Below are 25,510 nucleotides of genomic sequence, written 5' to 3' on the forward strand. Positions count from 1 at the left end.
CACTACGTGCTGAGGTTCTATCTGTCCCCGGTGTTGCATAGGATGGGCCTGGTCATATTGCTGCGGAATGCTCCATCCAGTTGGACTGTGCCGTACTGCCTATCCTTCATGGAAAAGTTTCTGTGGAAAAACACCTTTGACCACCAATCCATCAGGCAGTGGTCTGCACGGAATATCCTCAAGGCCCTACGGGAAAAGGAGATGGTGGATCCTGTCGGATGGTCCCCTGAGCAGAAGTCCAAAGTCATTTGGCAGAATGCCTCATCACCAGAACTTTCAAACAAGCACCAAGATGTAGCCTGGCTGATGGTGAGAAGAGCCCTCCCCGTCAGATCCTTCCTGCACACCCGAAGTCTCACCCCATCCACACGCGGCCCTCGAGGTGGCTGTGGTGGAAAAGAGACGTTGCCCACCTCTTTCTGGAATGTGTCTTTGAAAAGCAGGTGTGGAAGAGATGCAGTGGTTTTTGTCGAGGTTCATCCCAAGCAGCTCTGTAGCACAGGATTCTGTGCTCTTTGGGCTGTTCCCAGGGACGCACACCGAGATAAACATCAACTGTTGCTGGAGGACTATCAATTCGTTGAAAGACGCTCTTTGGTCTGCCCGAAACTTGCTGGTCTTCCAGTGCAAAGTGTTGTCCATGACCGAATGTTGCAGACTGACACATTCCAAGGTCCAGGACTCCGTGCTGAGGGACGCACTAAAACTTGGGGCAGCCGCAGCAAAGGCTCAATGTGGAAAGACCACAGTGTAAGGTCCCCTCACCAAGCTGAACTGAGGGGCTGGATCCATGGGAAACCACTCGAACTGTAGCCAGAAAATATTTGTTTGCTGTAAAATGTACATGGCATGACAATGAAATGGAAGGGTTGTGAGGCAACTCACTCCTGTATTGAAGGAAACTGATCTCCTTTGCACTCTCTGTATTGTTTGCCTTGATGCTTTTTGGAACTGTTTTGTAATGTATTTTTTTTTACAGATTTTTATGAATAAAGTATATTTTGGAAATTAATAAAAGAAAGTCTGGCAGAGGTAAAGGAGGGAAAGGACTGGGCAAAGGCGGAGCAAAGCGGCACCACAAAGTGCTTCGTGATAATATCCAGGGCATCACCAAACCAGCAATCCGCCGCCTGGCTCACCGTGGCGGGGTCAAGCGGATCTCGGGTTTGATCTATGAGGAGACTCGCGGGGTGTTGAAGGTTTTCCTGGAGAATGTGATCAGGGATGCGGTCACCTACACTGAACACGCCAAGCGCAAGACGGTCACTGCCATGGATGTGGTGTACGCTCTGAAACGGCAGGGCCGCACTCTCTACGAATTCAGCGGCTGAACAACTCGACCCTTTCCAGCAAACACAACAAAGGCTCTTCTAAGAGCCACCCACCGCCTCACAGAGAGAGCAGTGACCTGGAAACGGGAGCTGGGATAGTCTGTTTAGAACTGTCTGGAATAAATCTGTGCTGTGTTCGAGATACAAAACTAGAATCCCCAAATTTGACATTTCATTTGCAGCAAGGATGTGCAGTGGATTTGATTTTCTCAACGGGCTGTGTAAACAGTGCCCGAGACTCTACACTTAGTTATTTCCCCAGTCGACACATGCCCTCAGTGAAAAGCCACATCACTCCTCCAGAATCACTCATTGTTTTCATAGAATTTCATAATGATTTCGCTGCAATGAGGGAATCCGGGAGTTTTGCAGCAGCCGTTAAATCGGTCACTGGAACCAGACCCACATGTGATGTTATTTCTCCCGAGACGGTGTTTCCTGCACTGAAACTGACAGGGTTTGTGAAACTGATCAGTTTCAGCTCAGTCATTCAGGGACCTGGCATTCCCACAGTTTGAGCCCGCGCTATCCAGAGCCCACTTCTGATTGGTCACCCTCTTCCCATTCGCATGTCTTAACCAATTGCCGAGCCTCGAATTAGAAAATACAGCAAATCATTGGCTTAAATTGTCGTCCTGGCAGAAAGGTTGAATTCAAAAAAGCCGCCAATTTCAGTGTTGGGCAGAATCGAATTACTCAACGAATCTCAATAACGAATTGGCAGCACATTTTATACTTTCCCCGATTTTCCTTTCCATCGATTGGGGTGCTAATTCACTCGGGTGCGTTTGCTAATACTAACTGTAATCCTCAGATCCATTTAACATTTCAGTAATCCTATTAAATACAAAAGGAATTTTATGATTGAATTTCCATTGGAAGATAGTGAATTAGCACCCCGATCGATGGAAAGGAAAATCGGGCAGAGGATAAAATGTACTGCCAATTCGTTATTGTGATTTGTTTATATAACTGACCAGGACTGACTTCACCCGAACGCAGCTACTAGCTCCCACCTCACTGACCGCTCTCCCCCCTCTGCAACTCGCTTTCTCCCCCTCCTCCCTACTGGCGAAATTCCGCACTCTGGCTGTTCGCTCTCCGCACCCCCACCCCCCACCCTGTCCCAGCCCAGCCCACAGCTGCTAGCTCTGGCCGTGACACTCGCTCCCACATTTCTTCACCAGGCGCCACCTGTAGAAGCAGGAGGGCCGTAAGGGGTGACGGGGCGATGTAGGAGTGAGTGGCTGAGAGGAGGGAAGCGGCACGGCCTGGAGCGAGTGGCCAGAGAGTGGGGTGGTGCGAAGCGAGGAACAACTGGCCAGGGGAGTGGGGGGGGGGGGTGGGTGAGCAGCGAGGCCTGGAGCGAGCGGCTGAGGGGGGGAATCGTCGAGGCCTGGAGTGAGTTGCCGAGGGGGGCGAGCTACAGCTTCAAAATCTCCCATTCAGCCACTTCCTCCAGCCAAGTGGTGGGGGGATGGGGTGGCTAGATACCCAATGACGCTTTATCACGCATGCACGAAGATGGATTTGTTGCGGAAATGTGATGATGTTGGCGCTGCAAAATGACATCATCCCGTGCACGCGCCACTCAATCCTGGCAAGCTGTCAAAAATCACTGTGATTTTTTGGTCTTTTCAGTGCACTCCTCTTTCTTCAGTTGCCTCTTACTCGAATGTATTGAAGAAACATTTTCCTACATTACATTTCCTGGTATGTTAGTGCGTCTTTTCTTTTGTACCTGTCAGTGCCTGGGAGGAGAGAGTCAGCTTCACTTTGTAGCCGTGAATTTCTGGTGTGAGAATGTGGGTTTTTACTCTGTATGTTTCAGTTTTTGGTTTGTGACTGTTTCTGCTATTGCTATGTGAGTTAACTTTGTGGAAAGAGATGCAGTGGTTTTTATCGCGGTTCATCTCAAGCAGCTCGGTAACACAGGAGTCTGTGCTCTCCGGGCTGTTCCCAGGGACGCACACCGAGACAAACATCAACTGCTGCTGGAGGACTATCAATTCGGTGAAAGACGCCCTTTGGTCTGCCCGAAACTTGCTGGTCTTCCAGCGAAAAGAGTTGTCCACCACCGAATGTTGCAGACTGGCACATTCCAAGGTCCAGGACTACGTGCTGAGGGACGCACTAAAGCTTGGGGCAGCCGCAGCAAAGGCTCAATGGGGAAAGACCACAGTGTAAGGTTCCCCCACCAAGCTGGACTGAGGGGCTGGATCCATGGGAAACCCCTCGAACTGTATCGGAGAAATTTTGTGTGCTGTAAATGTAAAAATGCATATGGCATGACAATGAAATGGAAGGGTTGTGAGGCAACTCATGATTGTATAGAAGGTAACTGATCACCTTTGCACTGTTTGTATTTTTTGACTTGATGCTGTTTTAAACTGTTTGGGAATGTAATTTTTACAGATTTTTATGAATAAAGTATATTTTGGAAATAAAAAAAAAATGTGAGTTTCACCACATATCTTTCAACAACTTGTATGTGAACATCAGCTTTTGTCCAGATCTATCAGTTTCTGATATAGAGTCATCGAGTTATACAGCACAGAAACAGGCCCTTCAGCCCATTGAGTCTCTGCTGGCCATCAAGCACCTAACTATTCTAATCCCATTTTCCAGTATTTGGCCCGTAGCCTTGTATGCTATAGCATTTCAAGTGCTCATCTAAATACTTCTTAAATGTTGTGATGGTTCCGGCCTCTACCACCTCTTCAGGGAGTGCGTTCCAGATTCCAACCACCCTCTGGGTAAAATTTATTTCCTCAAATCCCATCTAAACCTCCTGCCCCTTACCTTAAATCTATGCCACCTGGTTATTGACCCCTCCGCTAAGGTAAAATGTTTCTTCCTATCTAACCCATCAATGCCCCTCATAATTTTGTAAACCTCAATCTTATCTCCCCTCAGCCTTCTCTGCTCTAAGGAAAACAACGCTAGCCTTTTCAGTCTCTCTTCATAGCTGAAATGCTCCAGCCCAGGCAACATCCTGGTGACTCTCTTCTGTACCCTCTCCAGTGCAATCACATCCTTCCTATAGTGTGGTGCCCAGAACAGTACACAGTACTCCAGCTGTGGCCTAACTAGCATTTTATACAGCTCCGTCATAACCTCCCTGCTCTTATATTCTCTGCCTCGGACGATCTATATTGGCCTGTAATCTAAGGCTTTCCTCCTCACTATTTACGACACCACCAATTTTCGTGTCATGTGTGAGAAAGGGTTTGATTCTATCCCTATCAGTATCCGTTACATGCATGTGTTTTTAATCTGCACCCCCTCTGTTTTATTCTCTGTACTTGTCAGCCTCTTGTAGGTGAGTCTGTGTTTTGCTCTTTATCTCTCAGTCTTCGAAGTATGAGCCTGGGTTTGTACCTAATTTTCTTTGTACCTTGCAGGATGGATATTGAAGAGAGGTTTTTACACATTAACTGCCAAATCCTGATAAGTGATTTTTGGGTTTCACACAGTATCTGTCAGTTTCCTGTCTAGGACTGTTGGTTTTACTCTGTCCCTGGCATTTGCTGGTTTGTTAGTGTGGGGTTTACACTTTACCTGTCAGTTTCTCATATGTGAGTGTTGGTTTCACTTTGTATAGAATCATAGATCACAGAATACTCACAGCACAAAAGGAGGGATTCAGCTCAGCGTGCTTGTGCTGCCTCTCTGCACAAGCAACTCAGCTCATGCCACATCCTCATGTATTCCATGAAAAGCTGATTTTTTTTTCCCTTCAGATAATTATCATATATCCTTTTGAAAGCTATGGTTGAATCTTCCTCCGTCACACTCTCAGGCAGTACATATCAGATCTTAACCATTTGCTGCATAAAAAAGGTTTTTCCTCATGTTGCCTTTGGTTCTTTTCCCATTCACCTTAAATCGGTGTCCTCTGCTTACTCAGCCATGAGTAATATTTCCCATTGCTTTCTCAGTACTGATGAATTGTGAGGTGGGAGACAGCCAGAAGTCCCACTGAGCTGCACTGACCCCCAGCTGAAAAAGAAATGAGATAAAGTTCAATCTTTCACAGCGAGATGCTGCAGAGAGTTAAGAGTCCCGAATGAAAGAGAGCGTTTCTCATACTGTTGTTGAATTTCATTTCAAACACTCCTTGTACTCTCTGCTAATGAAGCCTAAAAAATGGAAAAACTAAATGGCGCTCAAACTCACAACCCTGAGATTAAAAGTCCCATGATCGACAGACTGAACTGAATATGTCACTTCTACTCTACCTCTGTTTGGATGGATGCAACTGTATGCTCCAATGCAAGGGCAGCTTTCAAATCCTCCCATGGGTCCACACGTCAGACTAAGTTCCATGTTGTGAACTCAAGCAAAGGAAATCTGCTCACTTCCAAAACTATCAGCAAATTGAAGCTGATTACGATCAACATCATCAGAGGTCAGAACTACCTGGTGAAAGAAGACACCCTGAAGAAGGATCCACAATTATTCAAAGGCATCGACAAAGTGAAAAACAAGAAAATTGATGAGTCAATCCAAGCTAAACAGAAACACTGAAGAATTCCATTCCAGACCAGAACACAATTAGAGGCATTTTTTGTATTCAAAGCTGGGCATTAGTATTTAATAGTTGATATATAATTTTGAATATATTTGAATTTCTTTATTCATTTGGCACTGCTGAACATGAAGCAGTCTTAAATCATTTAATTTTTTTTTGTAAAATCTGACTTACCAGATTAAAATGTTAGATCAAGGGAGAAATTTCAAAGATTACTGGACCAGTAATCCAGAGGCCTGGACTCAAGATCCAGTGACAGCCAGGACGTCAAGGCGGGAAACACTCCGCACTAGTCTGCAGTGAGCGATTCCATCGAAGGTAGAGCACAATCTCTTTAATATAAGAATGTATATTTTATAATAATTAATCACTCAAGACCTTCCTGGTCTCTGCATCTCAGCTGCTCTCTGGATAAACTTGCAGAAAGTATTTCAACCTGTAAAGCAGGAGTCCAGGGAATGTATAATGATATTTTCTCGCCTTCGGGCAATATTTTAATATATACAGTGTGGGACAACCTGTCTGGGCACAACTCCATGAGTTTCTCTTTAACTAGTGACCTAACAATCACTAACTTCTATGGTAACAATCTTCAGCTCATCACCTCCGGTACGTAGCTCTAATCTTAATGTACATTTAAACAACCTTTCAAGTCCAGTTACAGTTTTTATTGCCTTACCTGCACAAGCTTAAAAAGTGAAAAACGGAAGCAAGTTCAACTGAACATTCTGGTGGTCAGTTCGGGCACGGGAAAAAATGAAAGGACTCGGACCAGGCCGGATGTGGTGCTGTCAGGCTGGGGTCGGGTTTCATTTGCTGACCCGTGCAGGCCTTTAGTTACTGTTGCAACCTTATATTCCCACTTGACAATCTGTATATTTTGTTCATTTCAATTTTGTCGACAAGCTCTTTGAATCCAGTTCCCCGGTCCTCAAGCAGGCTCAGTTTGGAAATCAATTCCGCTTTCTGGAAGGCTGAAAGCAATTGATGACCTTAAACTAAAAATGGCAACAGAGAAGGTCTCGTCTGGGATTTGAACCCAGGACCTCTCACATATTAATCACTTATATACCCAAAGCAAGAATCATACCCCTGGACCAACGAGCCACCGTTGGCATGGTTTTTATTCGCTCCTGTGGAATTTCACTGGCACCCACAGCCGATCATGCATTTTTTTCAGATCAAAACAATATCCTGCAAAGCTGAAATAAAAACAGAAAGTGCTGGAAATACTCAGCACCTCTGACAGCATCTGTGGAGAGAGAAACAGAGTTAACATTTCAGGGTTTTCACCTTTTGTTTGAGCCATCTTTTCAGACTGCTTCTGTCCATCCAATCTCACTTTTGACTCTATCCACATTCTAAGGGTGGTGCAGTGGTGAGCACTGTAGCTTCACAACTTCAATGACCCCGATTCAGTTCTGTATACTGCCTGTGTGGAGTTTGCAAGTTGTTTATGTGGGCTTCCACAAGGTACTCTGGTTTCCTCCCACAACGAAAGACTTGTGGGTTGATAGATAAATTGACTGTTGTAAATTGGCCCCAGGGTAGGTGATAGGAGAAATGTGGGGATGTGGTAGGGAATTCTGGGTTAACATAGGATTAGTATAAATGGGTGGTTGATGGTCAGTGCAGACTCAGTGGGCCAAAGGGCCTATATCAGTGCTGTATATCTCTATAACCATTCTCTAAGCAAATGCATTTTTCATGAACTCCTCATTTCTTTTATTAACGACAATTTTATATTTCCGGCCCTTGCTTCATATGATACCACAAGTGGAATCATGTTTCCATCAACCCGATCAAACCCCTTCACTATTTCCTCATATTGCAATGTTTCTTTAACCCTGACAGACTGTGGAGTTTCTGCTGCTTGATTGCAGTTCTTGCTTCCCGCCAGTAGATGTCACCTCACTCCAATATAGTGAAGTTTACAAATGTGAGAGAGACACAACAGGAAATAATTGTTCACATTATAGTGAATGTGTGGGATTTAGAAATACTAGGAGTGGAGACGAGTTGTTATTGAATTTGTCAAACCAAACATATGTTATAATGTTGTGTTAAATCTGTCACTCTGTTGTCTTGATTCTGAGAGTGACATAGACTCATCGAGTCATTGGGTCATTTGTGGTATAGAAGGAGGCCATTCGCCCCATCGAGTACAGGCCAGCTCTCCATGGAGCGATCCAGTCAGTCCCACTCGTCTGCTCGATCCCCCTAGCCCTGTAAATTTATTTCCTTCAAATGCCCATCGAAATTCCTTTTGTAACCAACGATTGTCTCCACTTCCTCCACCCTCGGGGGCAGCGAGTTACAGATCATTACCAATCACTGTGTAAAAAAGCTCTTCCGCACATTCCCCCTGCGTCTCTTGTCCAAAACCTTCAATCTGAATCCCCTAGTCCTTGTACCAATAGTTAATGGGAACAATTTTTCCTTGCCAACTTATCTAAAACTGTCATAGCCTTCGACACCTCTATCAATTCTCCCCTCAATCTCCTTTGATACAGGCAGAAAAAACCCTGTTTTTCTAACCTAACCTTGAAACTAAAACCCTCCATCCCTGGAACTATTCTGGTAAATCTCCTCTGCATCCTCTCAAGAATCCGCACATCCTTTCTAAAGATTGGTGAGCAGATCTGGATGCAACACTCCAATTGGGGCCTAACCAGAGTTCAGCATAACAACCCTGCTTTTGTACTCAATGTCTCTATTTATAAAGCCCAAGATCCCACATGCTTTGCTAACCACTCTCGCAATATGTCTTGCCAACTTCAAAGAATGATGGACATGTACTCCAGGCCCCTCGATTCCAGCACACTCTTCAGAACTGTAACATTGAGTATATATTGCCTCTCCCTATTCCTTCTGCTAAAATGCATCACCTCACACTTGTCACTATTAAATTCCATCTGCCACCTGTCTGCCCATCCTACTAGCCGATAACTATCCTGTTTCAGGCAGTTCATATCATCCTCACTGTTTGCCACTCCTCCAAGTTTGGTGTCATCGGCATATTTTGAGATTCTACTCGATATTCCAATATCCAAGTCATTAATCTGTAGCAAAAAAAAGCAATGGTTCTAGCACTGACCCTTGGGGAACACCACTGTCGACTATCCTCCGGTCTGACCAAGAACCATTTCATATGACTCGCTGTTTTCTGTCCTTAAACCAATTTCCTATCCAAATGGACACTGACCCTCCTAATCCATGAACCTCAATTTTGTTAACCACCCTTTTATGTGGTACTTTATAAAATGCTTTTGTAAAATCCATATAAACAACATCCACTGCATTCCCTTCATCAACTTTCTCAGATAGTTTATCAAAAAATGCAGTTAGATTCATCAAGCATGAAATTCCATTTATAAATCCATGCCCACTCTCCTTAATTAACTCAAACCTCTCCAAATGACTTGATTTTTTCCCTGACCTGTTGGTCTTGTGCTTATAGCAAGCTAACCACAGAGCATGTATTTGGCAATGTGACTGTCATTCATTTGGCCCAGTCAACAGAGCCGCCTCTGACTCAAGAGGGCAAACATGCTGCGGATCCCTGCATGCTGGTGTACTTCCTCATTCGGCACTCTGTCCTGCCAGGAGATGCCCAATATCTATCTGAGGCAGTGGAGGTGGAAGCTGTTCAGCTGCTTTTCTTGGCTTGTATAAGTTGTTGATGCTTCTCTACTATAAAGGAGGGTGCTGAGAACACAAGCCTGGTACACGTGGAGTTTTGTATTTTCGGTCAGTTTGCTGTCGGTTCACACCCGTCTTCTCAACTTTGACATGACAGCTGCAGCATTGACAATCCTGGTGCTGATTTCAGCATCAAGGGACAGATTGCTGGTGATTGCTGATCCAAGGTATGTGAACTGTTGACAACCTCCAAAGTGAGGTTGTCAATGTTGATGGAAAGTGGAGTCTCTACGTCCAAGTCTCTACGTCCAAGTGGAGTCTTGCCAAGATGAACAGCTTGTCGTCAGCTCTGATATACAGGTGAACACCCCCATCTGAGTCACTGAAAGTGTACAATAGCAGCATGGAGACGAATACACCAATTATAAAGGATGTGATAACTAGACAGTTATAAAATAATGATATGATTGGGCAGAGTCAACATAGATTTATGAAAAGGAAAACAGGCTTGAAAAAACCCGTTGAGTTTTTTGAGGATGTTACCTGTAGAACAGATAAAGGAGAACCAGTGGATGCTTTGGTAATGTCCCACACAGGAGGTGAGTAAACAAAATTAGAGCACATAGGATTGAGGATAATATACTGGTATGGATTGAGAATTGGTTAACAGACCGAAAACAGAGAGCAGGAATAACGGGTCCTCCTCAGGATGGCAGGCTGTTACTATTGGGGTACTGCAAGGATCAGTGTTGGAGCCACAGCTGTTAACAACCGAAATAAATGATTTGGATGTGGGGATTAAATGTAATATTTCCAAGTTTGCAGATGACACAAAGCTAGGTGAAGTGTGAGCTGTGAGAAGGATGCAGAGAGGCTTCCAGGGAACCTGGAGAGGCTAAGTGAATGGGAAAGAACATGGCAGATGGAATATAATGTGAATAAGTGTGAAGTTCTCCACTTTGGTGGAATAAACAGAAAGACAGAGTATTTCTTAAATGGTGAGAGGTTGGGAAGTGTTGATGTCCAAGGGGACTTGGGTGTCCTTGTTCATGAGACACTAAAAGCTCTTGTGCAGGTGCAGCAATCAATTAGGAAGGCAAATGGTATGTTGGCCTTCACACGAGGGGTCTTGAGTACGGGAGTAAAGATGTCTTGTTGCAATTGTATCGAGCCTTGGTGAAACCGCGCTGGAGTATTGTGTATAGTTTGGTCTCCTCATCTAAGGAAGGATATACTTGCCATAGAGGGAGTGAAACAGAGGGTCACCAGACTAATCCCTGGGATGGTGGGACTGAAACTGGGCCTGTATTCCTTAAAGTTTCGAAGAATGAGAGGTGATCTCATTGAAACTGATAAAATTCTTACAGGGTGTGACAGTGTGGATGTAGATAGGATGTTTGCCCTGGTTGGTGAGTCTAAAATCTGGGGACCAAGTCTCAGAATAAGGAGTAGGCCATTTAAAACTGAGATAGGGTTGAATTTCTACACTCAGACGGTGGTGAATCATTGGAATTCTCTACCCCAGAGAGCTGTGGCAATTCAATCATTGAGCATGTTCAAGACAGAAATTGTTAGAAATCTTGATACTCATGACATCAAGGGATATGGGGAGAGCACGGGAAAGGGGCGTTGAGGTAGATGATCAGCCATGATCGAATTGAATGGCAGAATAGGCTCGACGGGCTGAATGGCCTACTCCTATGTTCCTCTGTTCCGAAGAGAGTTGGCGCCAGCGCGCAGCCCTGCTTTACCCCACTGCTGATCTTGAAAGTGTCTGATGTTGCTCCATTGTAACTGATGGAACTGTGCATGTTCTCGTGGAAAGAAGAGAAGATGCCCAAGAGTTCAGGAGGGCAGCCGAGTTTCCATCGCAGTTTGAAGAGTCCGTCTCTGCTGACAAGATCAAAGGCCTTGGTGATGTCTTTCAAAATATGTGCGGCTCTGTGGTGCAATGGATAGCGTGTTTGACTTCTAAATAATGATAAAGAAGGCATTCAAAGGTTGTGGGTTCAAATCCCACCAAAGTCAGATTTTGGACCAGAGACAGAAGAGCACGACAGAACAGAGAGTTAACAAGTGTGTCAAAAGCACCGACTCAGAGACAGAGCGAGAGAGAGAGGAGCACGGCAGGAGCGGAGCAGGGGTAAAAAAAATCAAGGAATGACATCACAATGGAGAGTGAGAGCAGGGAAACAGAGAGCCGCTGGGGTGAGTTTACAGGATTTGGTTCTTGCTTCGGTGCAGTGGAAGGAGCTGTTTGGTGAGGATCTGGTAAGCTGTGACATCACAGGCAAGCAGGTAGTTGATTGGTTTGGAAGAACCGACCTGCTTGATGCACATCTGGTAAGTGATTAAGGTCCATTTTAGTCCTAATGTTTAAAATAGTAAACAAACTAGTATAAGCTTAATAAAATATACAATAAAATAAACAATTGAATAAAATAATTAAGTAGTTAATTGAAACACGTTAAGGATGACAGGACAGGTGATGTGTCACAGCTGCAGCATGTGGGAGCTCCTGGATGCCAGTGTGATCCAGGGCAAACACATCTGTCGTAAGTGTTTGCGGCTCAAAGAGTGAGAAAAAAGGAATGTAGTGGTAGTAGGAGACAGTATAGTAAGGTGGATTGACTCTGCTCTCTGCAGCAAAGAGCAAGAATCCAGACGGCTGTGTTGCCTGCCGGTGCCAGGATTCAGGACGTCTGCTCAGGGCTGGAGAGAAACATACAATGGGAGGGGGAGGATCCAGTCGTCGTGGTCCATGTCGGTACCAATGACATAGGCAGGACAAGGATAGAGGTTCTGCAAAGTCAGTATGAGGAACTAGGCAGCAAATTAAGTAGCAGAACCTCAAAGTTAATCATCTCTGGATTATTACCTGAGCCATGTGCAAATTGGCATAGGAAAAATAAGATTAGAAAAATTAATGCGTGGCTCAAAGACTGGTGTGGTAGTAGTGGGTTCTGGTTCGTGGGGCATTGGCACCAGTACTGGGGAAAGAGGTGGCTGTACCGTTGGGACGGTCTACACCTGAACCGTGCTGGTGCCATTGTTCTCGTGAGCCACATAACGAGGGAAGTAGAGACAGTTTTAAACTGAATAGTGGGGGCAAGGGATCAAATTTGGGAAGATATGGTGAATCAAGGAGGAGAGACAAGGCAAGAGAGAAAGGTATAAATATGGGAAATGATAAACAGACTGTGACAGGAAGGGACAGAGCAGACAAATCTAAGAGTAAATCAACAGATAAGGCTAGAGGTTACAAAAATAATAAAAGGACAAAACTAAATGCTCTGTATCTGAATGCATGGAGCATTCGAAACAAAACAGATGAACTGAGAGCACAAATAGAATAAATAAGTACGATCTGATAGTTATTACAGAGATCTGGCTGCAGGGCGACATCGATTGGGATGTGAATATTGGAGGTTACATGGCATTTAGGAAGGACAGGAAGCTTGGAAAAGGTGGTGGGGTAACTCTGTTAATTAATGATGGTATTAGCGCAATAGGGAGGGATGACCTAAGTTCAGGAGATCACGATGTAGAAGCAGTTTGAGTTGAGATGAGAAATAATACAGGCAAGAAGTCACTTGTGGGAGTGGTGTACAGGCCACCTAACATTAACCACACTGCAGGATGGGGTATAAAAAAAGAAATAATGACAGCTTGTCAGAAAGGTACAGCAATAATTATGGGGGATTTTGATCTCCATATAGACTGGAAAATTCTGATGGGCAGAGGTAGCCTAGATGAGGAGTCCATAGAATGTTTTTGGGATAATTTCTTGGAAAAATAAGTTCTGGAGCCAACCTGAGAGCAGGCTATACTAGACCTGGCATTGTGCAATGAGATAGGATTAATTAATGACCTCATAGTTAAGGTGCCCCGAGGTAGTAGCGATCATAATATGATTGAAATTTACATTCAGTTTGAGGGAGAGGAGAGTGGGTCCCAGACTAGTATTTTAAACTTAAATAAGGGCAATTATAAGGGCATGAAAGCAGAGCTAGCTAAAGTGAACTGGCAAATTAGGTTAAGGGATAGGTCAATAGAGATGCAGTGGCAGACATTTGAGGAAAATTTCAGAATACACAGAATAGATACATTACAACGAGAAAGAAAAATTCCAAAGGTGGGACTCACCATCCATTTTTAATGAAAACAGTTAAAGATACTATCAAACTTAAAGAAAAAGCCTACAATTGTGCAAAGATGGGAGGCAGGTCAGAAGATTGGACAGAATATAAAAAACAGCAAAGAATGACTAAAAGATTGAGAAGGAAGGTAAAATTAGAGTACGAGAGAAAGCTAGCAAGAAATATAAAGACAACTAGTAAGAGTTTAGATAGATATTTTAAAAAGAAAAGAGTTAACAAAGTGAGTGTTTGTCCGATGGAAAGTGTGTCTGGGGAATTAATAATGGATAATTAAGAGATGACAGATGAATTGAACAGATACTTTGGATTGGTCTTCACTATTGAGGATACAAATAACATCCCAGTATTAGCTGTAAGTCAGGAAATGGAAGGGAGGGAGGAACTCAAGAAAATTACAATCACCAGGGAAGTGGTACTAAACAAATTGTTGGAGCTGCGGGCTGACAAGTCGCCAGGTCCTGAAGTGGCTAGTGAGATAGTTGATGCGCTGGTTTTAATTTTCCAAATTTCCCTCGCTTCGGGAAGGTTCTGTTAGATTGGAAAGTAGCGAATGTAATTCATTTATTCAAAAAGGGAGGGAGACAGAAAGCAGGAAACGACAGGCCAGTTAGCTTAACATCTGTCTTAGGGAAAATGTTAGGAGCGATTACTGAAAATGTTATAGCAGGGCAAAAATAAAGGTAATCAGGCAGAGTCAACATGGTTTTGTGAAAGGGAAATCATGTTTAACCAATTTTTTGGAGTTCTTTGAGGGAGTTACATGTGCTGTGGATAAAGGGGAACCGGTGGATGTATTGTATTTCGATTTCCAGAAGGATAAGGTGACATATCAAAGGTTATTGCAGAAAATAAAAGCTCATGGTGTCAGGGGTAACATATTGGCATGGATAGAAGATTGGCTAGCGAACAGGAAACAGAGAGTCAGCATAAATGGGTCATTTTCTGGTTGGCAAGAAGTAACGAGTGGTCCACAGGGATCTGTGCTGGGGCCTCAACATTCTACAATTCTCGAAATGACTTTGATGAAGGGACCAAAAGTATGGTTGCTAAATTTGCTGATGACAAAGATAGGTCGGAAAGTAGGTTGTGAAGAGGACATAAGGGGGCTACAAAGGGATATAGATAGGTTAAGTGACTGGGCAAAGACCTGGCAAATGGAGTATAATGTGGGAAAGTGGGAAATTGTCCACTTTGGCAGGAAGAATAAAAAAGCATATTATCTAAATGGTGAGAGATTGCAGAGATATGAGTTGCAGGGGATCTGGGTGTCCTAGTGCACGAATCGCAAAAGGTTAGTCTGCAGGTACAGCACGTAATTAGGAAAGCTAATAGAATGTTATCATTTATCGCCAGGGGAATTGAATACAATAGTAGGGAGGTTATGCTTCAGCTATATAGGGCATTGGTGAGACCTCTTCTGCAACACTGAGTACAGTACTGGTCTCCTTATTTATGGAAGGATGTAAATACATTGGAGGTAGTACAGAGAAGGTTTACTAGACTAATATATGGAATGGGTGGGCTGTCTTACGAGGAAAGATTGGACAGGCTAGGTTCGTATCCACTAGAGGTTAGAAGAGAAAGAGGCGACATGATTGAAACATACAAGATCCTGAGGGGTTTTGACAGGGTGGATGTGGAAAGGATGTTTCCCCTTGTGGGAGAATCTAGAGCTAGGGGTCACTGTTTAAAAATAAGGGGTCACCCATTTAAGACAGAGATGAGGAGCAATTTTCCCCCTCAGAGGGTCGTGAGTCTTTGGAATTTTCTTCCTCAAAAGGCGGTGGAAGCAGAGTCTTTGAATATTTTTAAGGGAGAGATGGATAGATTCTTTATCTGCAAGGGGGTGAAAGGTTATCGGAGGTAGATGGAAATGTGGAGTAATCAGTTCAGCCATGAGCTTATTGAATGGTGAAGCAGGCTCGAAGGGACGAGTGGCCCACTCCTGCTCCTAATTCGTATGTTCATATGTAAAGACAATGTAGAGTGGTCTGTACTGTTCACAGTACTTCTCCTGTAACTGCCGAAGTGAGACAATCATGTCGACTGTCGATCTACCAGCTCTGAAGCTGCACTGAGACTCAGGATAGATGTGTGATGCCAGGGTCTGCAATCTGGTCAGAGCAATGCGAGCAAAGACCTTCCCCACAATACTTAGCAAGGAGATGCCTCGCTAATTGCTGCAGTCACTGCGATTCCCCCTTATTGTTGTACAAGGTGACAATGTTTGCATCACGCATGTTTTGAGGTGCAGATCTTTCCTTCCAACAGAGACACAGAAGTTCATGGAGATACTGCAGTAGAGCCGCTTTTCCACTTTTGATGATTCCAGGTGGAATACCATCATTTCCCGGGGCTTTACCACTGGCAAGATGGTCAATGGCTTTGTTGAGCTCCACTATGGTGGGGTCACTGTCCAGCTCCTCCATGACAGGGAAGTCTGGAATGGCACTGAGAGCCACTTCAATGACAATATTCTCCGTTATGTAGAGTTTAAGGTAATGCTCCACTCACCTTTCCATCTGCTTGTTAACAGATGATTCCACTTTGACACCGCACTGAGACCTTGAGCATTGTTGTCTGAAAGAGCCTGATCGAGGATGTTGAGGAACTCCTGGGTCCTTTCTGGATCAGTGGGTCGTCAAGTGTTGATCTGAGGACGACGTTCTTCTTGGATGGATGAAGCTTCCTTGGCTGAAGCCTGACCTTGTTACACACCAGGGAGTGGTCAGTGTCACAGTCAGCGCTGTGATAGCTGTGAGTGATGAGGACACTGCTGAGGGTGGTATGTCTGGTGATGGTAAGGTCTAGCTGGTGCCAGTGGCGTGATCTCAGATGTCTCCAGGACACCCTGTGGCACAGCTTGACCTGGAAGTAGCTGTTCATCACACAGAATCCATGGTGACAGCATAGCTCCAGCAACCTCTGTCCATTTTCATTCATCTTGCCAATTCCCTGGTGCTCTATGCACATTGGCAAAGCTGTGTAGTCAGTACCCAAGCTTGTGTTGAAGTCTCCTAGAAGGTACAGTCCCTCAGTGCTGGGAATTCTACTGATGGCAGTATCAAGTGTCACATAGAATTGATCCTTGACATCTGGGGTGGAGGTGAGTGTCGGGACATAGATGCACATGAGATTAACTGGGCCCACGCTTGTTGACAAGTGAAGAGTAAGAAGTCTCTCTGAGCCTACTGTGGGTGGTTCACTCATCTCAAGTGGCGTGTTTTTTACTGTGAAAACCACTCCATGCTCACGAGTTGCCTCTTGGGCTTTCCCCTGCCAGAAGAAGATGTAATGTTTCTCTTTGAGGGATCCACTTTGAACGAGTCTAGTTTCTTGCAGCACAGCAATGTCCACATTGAGCCTTGTGAGTTCCTTGTCAATCACAGCTGTCTTGTGTGTGTCATCAACCTGCAGAAGGGTGTCAGTAAGGCCAGGACACATGGTCCTTACATTCCAGCTTGCGATGCGAAGGACTGGTGTCTTCTTTGTTGAGCTTGTTTTTCTTGGTGCATTGATTATCGATCCGCCTGTTGAGAGATGACTCTCTAAGCTCCAAGCACCCATTGAAGCAAGCAGGTCGTGGCAGGACAGCACCTAACTGATTGGAGGCTACCCAGCTTGGAGTGGGTGGTAGCTATCCAATGAGATGCGATGATCTCTTCAACTGTCAGAAGTAACCCCTGGCGCTCATACTCTGCACCAATTGAGTGAGAGCTTATAATCGGTAACCGTTTCTTCCCGTGTTGTGCTAATGTTTAAGCACAAATAGTGTCCTCTACACGGCACATTAGTACTGAACACAAAATGGCTCCTTTGGTCATGTGTTAATTATAAAATGGCTTTCTTGACCTTGTTAGTTATTACAATGGATATATTATAAAAATGGTCAAATTAAACTGAGATCGAACTACCCAAGCTTACCTGCATCCTCCAGTCCTCTGGCAACATTCCCATATTTAAGGAGGATTGAAAGATTGTGGTTCGAGTCTCTGATATTTCCACCCTTACTTCCCTCAGCAACCCAGGATGCAGCCCATTCAAACTGGGTGACTTTTCCACTGTGAGAGCTGCCAACCTTGTAATTGTCTCCTCTTTATCTATTTTCATCCTGTCCAATTTCTTCATTTCCTCCTCCTTTACTGTGACATTTGCAGCATCCGCTTATTTTGTGATACTTAATTAGTGCCTCAGCCACACCCTCTGTCTCCACAGGATCTCCTAATTGACCCACCCTTTCATTGACTGTCCATATTTTGGTAAAAGCCTTCAGTATTCCCAGTTATGTGACCTGCTAATCTTTTCTCATACATTCTCTTGCTGATCTCATTTCCTTTTTCAGCTCTCCTCTGTACTTTCTGTATCTGCTTGTTTCTCTCCTGCATATAAATCCTCACATGATTTCGATATGAATGATTTTTGAACTATTTTGTTGAAGGATTGAGTTTTGTAAATTTCTCCCCAGCTCCCCTCATGGTCAGGCAGAAAGTTTAACTGCTGTGTTTTCAAACAGCAACAGCTTTATTTGAAAAGCTATTGGGACAGGATTCCGGGTTTTAATCCAGTCACAAATCTGGTTCTGATGTCTTGTGGCTCCAGCTGTCACATGACTTGTCAGAGGATGACCTCATAATTGACCCAGTCATGGAGCTGTGGGTTGATGTTTAAATTGTTGCAAAATAATTTTCCAGAAGGACAATTAAAATGAATCGATATATAAAAGGTAGATTTTGTGAATTTGTGCTCCCAGTGGAAATCCCTGCAGAGTCTGCTGGTTTTCATATCCCCAATTCCCCACAGGAAGCTCTGTGTCGGAATCTGTATTCATTATATCAATATTATACAGAATCATTTCATGGGAGACCCCAGTGTGAATTGTAAACAGGTGGTTCAGTTTTAACTTTCAAATTAACACAGAAGCAAAATACTGCAGATGCTGGAAATCTGAAATAAAAACAGAAAATGCTGGAAATACTCAGCAGGTCTGGCAGCATCTGTGGAGAGAGAAACAGAGTTAACGTTTGTGGTCTGTGACCTTTCATCAGAACTGGGCTGAAATTGTCTGAGGGCCAAGTGGCCTCTTTCTGTGCCTTAAACTTTCTATGAGTCTAAGATTCTATGAGATTCTGGAATCAATTTCAGGGTCGACGACATTGCACTCTGTAAGGATAGGAAGATGGAGATTATTAAGTACAGTGCAAGAATATAGATGCTTTTACATTATTTTAATCGAAATTGATTTAAACTTTGTGTTCACGAATCCTATCTTTTGATCACAATGACACTGATAACAATGGAAAAAGCAAGACTTGCATTTCACGACCACAGGACGTTTCAAAGCCTTTTACAGCCAATGAAGGACTTTCCAAGTGTAGTCACTGTAGTCATGTAGGAAACATGGTGGCCAATGTGCGCACAGCAAGCTCCCAGAAACAACAATGTGATAAAAACGAGATAATCTGTTTTTAAGTGATGTTGATTCAGGGTTAAACAATGACCAGCACCCCAGAAATAATTCCCCTTCTATTCTCTGAAATAGTGCCATGGTACCTTTAACATCCACCTGAGAGGGCAGAGGGATCCTCAGTTTTCTGTTTCACCTGAAAAACAGCATTTCTGATAGTGCAGCACTGCCTTCGTACTGGACTGGAGTGTCAGCCATTTTTAAAGGGCTGTTAGTCCTACTGGAAAATATTTAAAGGAAGATTAAATGAAATGAAATAAATACATTGCTTTTGCCTCTCTCCCATCCCCCCAATAACAGTTAAATTAATTATTTGCCCTTCCCTCCCAAAACCTACCTTTACCATCTGACCTTCCGCCCAAAACTGCACAAACTGTAAACTATAACCCTTCCCACCATCCCCTACACCCATGACATTAATTTGACTCCGTCCCCCCTCCCCCACACTGAGAAACTTACCTTCTCCCCCCTCCCCACCAGTGTTGCACCTCATTTCCCCGGATGGGGCTCCGAAGGCACGGCAGTGCCGGTCACCGGGCTGAAGATCGCAGCTGGATATCAGGAAGTGATGGGATAATAATTAATGCAGGTTTGTGGTCCCGTTGCCGAGCGGTGGGGGTCCCCCCACAACGCCTCGCCGTTGCAGGCAATATCGAGCCAGACCCTGCCGGCGTTGAGGTCCATGGCGGGCCTCATCCGGGGCCATCTTCAGGCGGCTCCCACCCCACCCCCACCACAGATCTCGACGTCGAGGGATCTATAGAATCCAGCCCATTGTTTCTGTCAATCTCAACTCCACAAGGATTTGCCTGTTAATTGTAGAAAAATTAAAGCTCTATCACCTTTTGATAAAAGGGGGTTCAAATCCATTTCCAAACAAATGATAGTTCTCATTGTATCTAGAACATGTTTTCTTACATACAAACATACCAATTAGGAGCAGGAGTAGACCACTCGGCCCCTCGAGTCTGCTCCACCATTCAATAAGATCATGGCTGATCTGATTGCAACCTCAACTCCACATTCCCACCTGCCCCCGATAACCTTTCACCCCCTTGTTTATCAAGAATCTTTCTACCTCTGTCTTAAAATATTTCAGAATTTCTGACGTCCAGCAACTCTCACTTTATTTCCTGGATTTCACCTAAAAAATGTATTTCCACACTTTGGATATCCTGTACTTCATTAATGTTTTTGCTCTCTGGGGATTTCCCTTTCATTATATTCAGTGCTGGTATTTTACTGCCACACACTGACTGAAAGTGTCCCATCTTTCTGCAGGAAAAACACTCAGCTTCTTTGGTGAGGCAGTTTTCCCACTTGTGTCTCTCTCTGCCACACGTACTGCAATTGGTTGCAGCTACCACTAGATGCTCTTCCCGTCTTTCTTGTCTTTTACCACTAATTTTTCCTTTTGTTTTCTTAACAAATTCAATTGAGTCTGCAACTCTCGAGATCAGACTCTCCCTGTCCCCTCGGACAACGGATTGGTTAAACTTTCTAACCTCTGCTTGTCTGCTCAATTGAAACTCTTTCATTAATGTGAGACCAGCCCTGGACTGTAGATGATCTGAAAGGGTGTTGTCCAATACCCCGAACACAATCCTGTCTCCATTCAGCTCTTCCCTTAAGTTGCGGTATTCACAATCCTCCGTGAGTTTGTACAAGTCATTGATAAATGAATGAATACTCTCCCCTTTCTGTTTTGTACGCTTATTAAATTCAAAGTGATTCCTGACAATGCAGCAGCCAGTCGACGTCATCAGAGCGCTCCAAGCTGCGCACATGCACAAACAGTCTCCTGCGCTCTGAGATGCTGCGCATGCTCAGCCTACGTCTTCCAGGACGAAGTGTCGGATGCGCGGGAAAACTCTCTACCTCCTCTCAGCCACTCACTCCAGGCCGCTCACTGCCCGCTCCTCACTACCCCGCTCCCCCGCCCTCCGGCCGCTTGCTACCCCCCCACCCCCGCACTGCCCTCTCTCCGTCCACTCACGCCCCGCTTCCCCCCCACGTCACTCCAGACACTAGCTCTAAGCCATGCTGCTTCCCTCCTCTCGGCCTCTCGCTCCAACATTCGATCATTCTTCACCGCACCACCCGATAAAGCAAGGCGAGCGTCGAGGGGTGATGGGGCAATGTTGGAGTGAGTGGCCGAGAGGAGGGAAGCGGCAGAGCCCATGGCCTGGAGTGTGAGTGGCCAGAGAGCAGGATGTGGGTGGTGGTGGGGGAAGCGGGGAGTGAGCAGTCAGAGAGTGGGATGGGGGGAAGCGGGGAATGATCGTCCGGAGAATGGGATGGCACTGTTTAGAGGGGATTTGAGGAAAAAATGTTTCACCTCGAGGGTGGTTGGAATCTGGAACACATTGCCTGAAGGAGTGGTAGAGGCAGGAACCCTCACAACATTTAAGAAGTATCTAGATGAGCACTCAAAACGCCACAGAATACAAGGCTACGGCCACGTGCTGGAAAATGGAATTAGAATAGATAGGTACTTGATGGCCGGCACGGACATGATGGCCGAAGGGCCTGTTTCTGTGCTGTATAACTCTATGACTCTATGAAACCTCACTGAATTACAGAGGGTGTGCAGCACTGTCAGAGGTGCTGTCCTTCTGATGAGACTTCAAACAGCGCAACGTTCTCCGAGTATCAATCAAAACATGTCCATTGTGTAGATATGTGCCGTATTTGCTTATGAAATGACAGTCACTGCTCCGAAAGTAATTCACTTTAGGTGAATTAAGATGACTTGGTACTATATAACTGGCGAATGCATAAGAAGGAGCGGGGGACTGTTGGGGAGGGACGGAGGCGGCGATGGCAACCTTTGAGGGGATTTTTGGGTCGAAGTTGTTTTCTGTGATAAATTGAGGAGCTCCATCTTTAATCCTGGCAGCTGCCTGAATGTCACAGACAGTGACGTTTCAGTGGAAGAGGCTGCATTTGCGCATGTGCTAGTACAGCGTCACCTGGTGGTTGCGTTGTCATCAAATGCAGCGTTTTAACTTTGGCTCCACGATGACATTTTTTTCCTCAATTAAAATAGGTCTTGAGTGCCTTAATAACTTCTTCACATGTAACCTTCTGTTCTTCATGAGGATGTTGCATACACACTCCCTCCATGGCAGACAATAGCGTACTGACCTGCTCCATGTCTGGCTTCTGCACGAGACCCGATGCAGTACGATACCTTGCAAACCTCTGGAACCATCTCGGCCACTCCTCGGCTTGGTTCAGTCCAGTGACCTTTTCAAAGGTACAGGCAAAGATTTCTCCATCTTCGCTTTGGTTTACTGTGGCCCCCATATAATATTCTGATATCTGTCAAGGCTTAGTACAGAATTTATAAGAATCTGACGGTTAAAATAACCTGAGTTTACTCTACACACCTTGCATTGAAGATTTCATCTACAACTCTCCATGAGGTGCCGTACAGATTATATTACATCACTTCCTGTGATGATGCACATAGTCTATTTATATAATCTGCCCAGTAACAACCCAATGTCCACTCTTATATTATTGTACAGATGTGAGAAAAGCTGAGGATGGGAATGGAACGTCTGAATGAAGATTTCATGATGCTGATGATGGAAATGAGGCTGATCTGTTCCCCATTCCACAATCCCTCTTTATTTCTGTGCATGTTTCTCGATGCTGTTTCAACCAAATTGAAAAAGAATCACAAATCCTCCTCTGGAGCCTCAGATATCAATTAACAAAAGGCATGGTGGCCAAGTGGTAAGGCGTCAATCTTGTAAACTGAAGATCATGGGTTCAATCCCTGTCCGTGCCTTATGATTAGTTCCTCACTTTAAATGTGATGTTTTCCTGAAGGATGCCCATTGCGTTTGCTTTCCCCTGATTGTTTTGACCATCTGGAAATCAGTGTCATGTTATACTTTATCCTGGACACTGGGAAGAACATGAGGAGTAGCTACATGGTCCCTCGAACCTTCTCTGCCATTGATAGAGTGAAAATATCTGAGGTCCAAGCACTGAACCTTATTACTGTGCATTTGCTTGATATTTAACAGAGCTATTCTATTAATCCCACATCCCACACTCCTGTCCTTTCCCCCATTGCCCTGTTATATTTTCCATGTCAGGTATATATCCAATTCCATTTTGAGTTAACATTGAATCTGCTTCCACTGACCTTTCAGGATTGCATTCCAGACCAGAACAACACACTGCGGAAAAAACAATCTCCTCATCACAACTCGAATTCTTTTGTCAATTACTTTAAATGTGTTTCCTCTGGTTACTGACCCTTCTGTCACTGGCAACATTTTCTCCTTCTTCACTCTATCAAAACTCTTCAGGATTTGCATTTCCTGCTGCCTTTGCTGATATAACAAGGCTGAGCACACATCACCAAAAGGAATATGATTGGCTATGAATCACATTTATCTTTCCTGTCATTCTGATGTGGATCTTGTATTTTCCTGGAACCAAAAACCTGAGCAACAAGTGTGGGTTCCAGTGATTCCCACTGCTCTGAAAGAGAGAGGATGTGATAATGAGCCAGATAGAAGAAAGGAGTGAGATAGAGAGTAAAATAGCCCTGGTCTGTTTCTACTAACCCCCGGCCCCCTACTTAAAATGGCATCATTTTTTCCTGCCTCTCCACATTCTAATCCATTGATGTTTGCCATCCTTTCATCTAGAACATAGAACAGTACAGCACAGTACAGGCCCGTCGGCCCACGATGTTGTGCCGAACCTTTAACCGACTCTAAGATCAAACTACCTACATACCCTTCATTCTACTATCATCCATGTACCTATCCAAGAGTCACTTAAATGTCCCTAATGTATCTGCTTCCACTACCACCGCTGGCAGTGCATTCCACGCACCCACCTTCTTTTGGGCCTCCTTATCTCGAGAGACAATGGATACGCGCCTGGAGGTGGTCAGTGGTTTGTGAAGCAGCGCCTGGAGTGGCTATAAAGGCCAATTCTAGAGTGACAGGCTCTTCCACAGGTGCTGCAGAGAAATTTGTTTGTCGGGGCTGTTGCACAGTTGGCTCTCCCCTTGCGCCTCTGTCTTTTTTCCTGCCAACTACTAAGTCTCTTCGACTTGCCACATTTTAGCCCTGTCTTTATGGCTGCCCGCCAGCTCTGGCGAACGCTGGCAACTGACTCCCACGACTTGTGATCAATGTCACAGGATTTCATGTCGCGTTTGCAGATGTCTTTAAAGCGGAGACATGGACGGCCGGTGGGTCTGATACCAGTGGCGAGCTCGCTGTACAATGTGTCTTTGGGGATCCTGCCATCTTCCATGCGGCTCATATGGCCAAGCCATCTCAAGCGCCGCTGACTCAGTAGTGTGTACAAGCTGGGGATGTTGGCCGCCTCAAGGGCTTCTGTGTTGGAGATACGGTCCTGCCACCTGATGCCAAGTATTCTCCGGAGGCAGCGAAGATGGAATGAATTGAGACGTCGCTCTTGGCTGGCATACGTTGTCCAGGCTTCACTGCCATAGAGCAAGGTACTGAGGACACAGGCCTGATACACTCGGACTTTTGTGTTCCACGTCAGTGCGCCATTTTCCCACACTCTCTTGGCCAGTCTGGACATAGCAGTGGAAGCCTCACCCATGCGCTTGTTGATTTCTGCATCTAGAGACAGGTTGCTGGTGATAGTTGAGCCTAGGTAGGTGAATTCTTGAACCACTTCCAGAGCGTGGTCGCCAATATTGATGGATGGAGCATTACTGACGCCCTGCCCCATGATGTTCGTTTTCTTGAAGCTGATGGTTAGGCCAAATTCATTGCAGGCAGCCGCAAACCTGTCGATGAGACTCTGCAGGCACTCTTCAGTGTGAGATGTTAAAGCAGCATCGTCAGCAAAGAGGAGTTCCCTGATGAGGACTTTCCGTACTTTGGACTTCGCTCTTAGACGGGCAAGGTTGAACAACCTGCCCCCTGATCTTGTGTGGAGGAAAATTCCTTCTTCAGAGGACTTGAACGCATGTGAAAGCAGCAGGGAGAAGAAAATCCCAAAAAGTGTGGGTGCGAGAACACAGCCCTGTTTCACGCCACTCAGGATAGGAAAGGGCTCTGATGAGGAGCCACCATGTTGAATTGTGCCTTTCATATTGTCATGGAATGAGGTGATGATACTTAGTAGTTTTGGTGGGCATCCAATCTCTTCTAGTAGTCTGAAGAGACCATGTCTGCTGACGAGGTCAAAGGCTTTGGTGAGATCAATGAAAGCAATGTAGAGGGGCATCTGTTGTTCATGGCATTTCTCCTGTATCTGACGAAGGGAGAACAGCATGTCAACGGTCGATCTCTCTGCACGAAAGCCACACTGTGCCTCAGGGTAGACGCGCTCGGCCAGCTTCTGGAGCCTGGTTAGAGCGACT

The 25,510-nt window shown here is 45.0% G+C and overlaps 1 non-coding gene across 1 annotated transcript; it reads left to right on the forward strand.

Annotated features, from left to right (window-relative positions):
* The first annotated feature begins 22,858 nt into the window (after positions 1-22,858).
* trnat-ugu (transfer RNA threonine (anticodon UGU)) lies at positions 22,859-22,930 on the forward strand. Its single transcript has one exon. It is a non-coding gene; the product is annotated as a tRNA-Thr (tRNA).
* The last annotated feature ends 2,580 nt before the right edge of the window (positions 22,931-25,510 follow it).

This window comes from Heterodontus francisci, chromosome 35, assembly GCF_036365525.1.
Source record: "Heterodontus francisci isolate sHetFra1 chromosome 35, sHetFra1.hap1, whole genome shotgun sequence".
NCBI lineage: Eukaryota > Metazoa > Chordata > Chondrichthyes > Heterodontiformes > Heterodontidae > Heterodontus > Heterodontus francisci.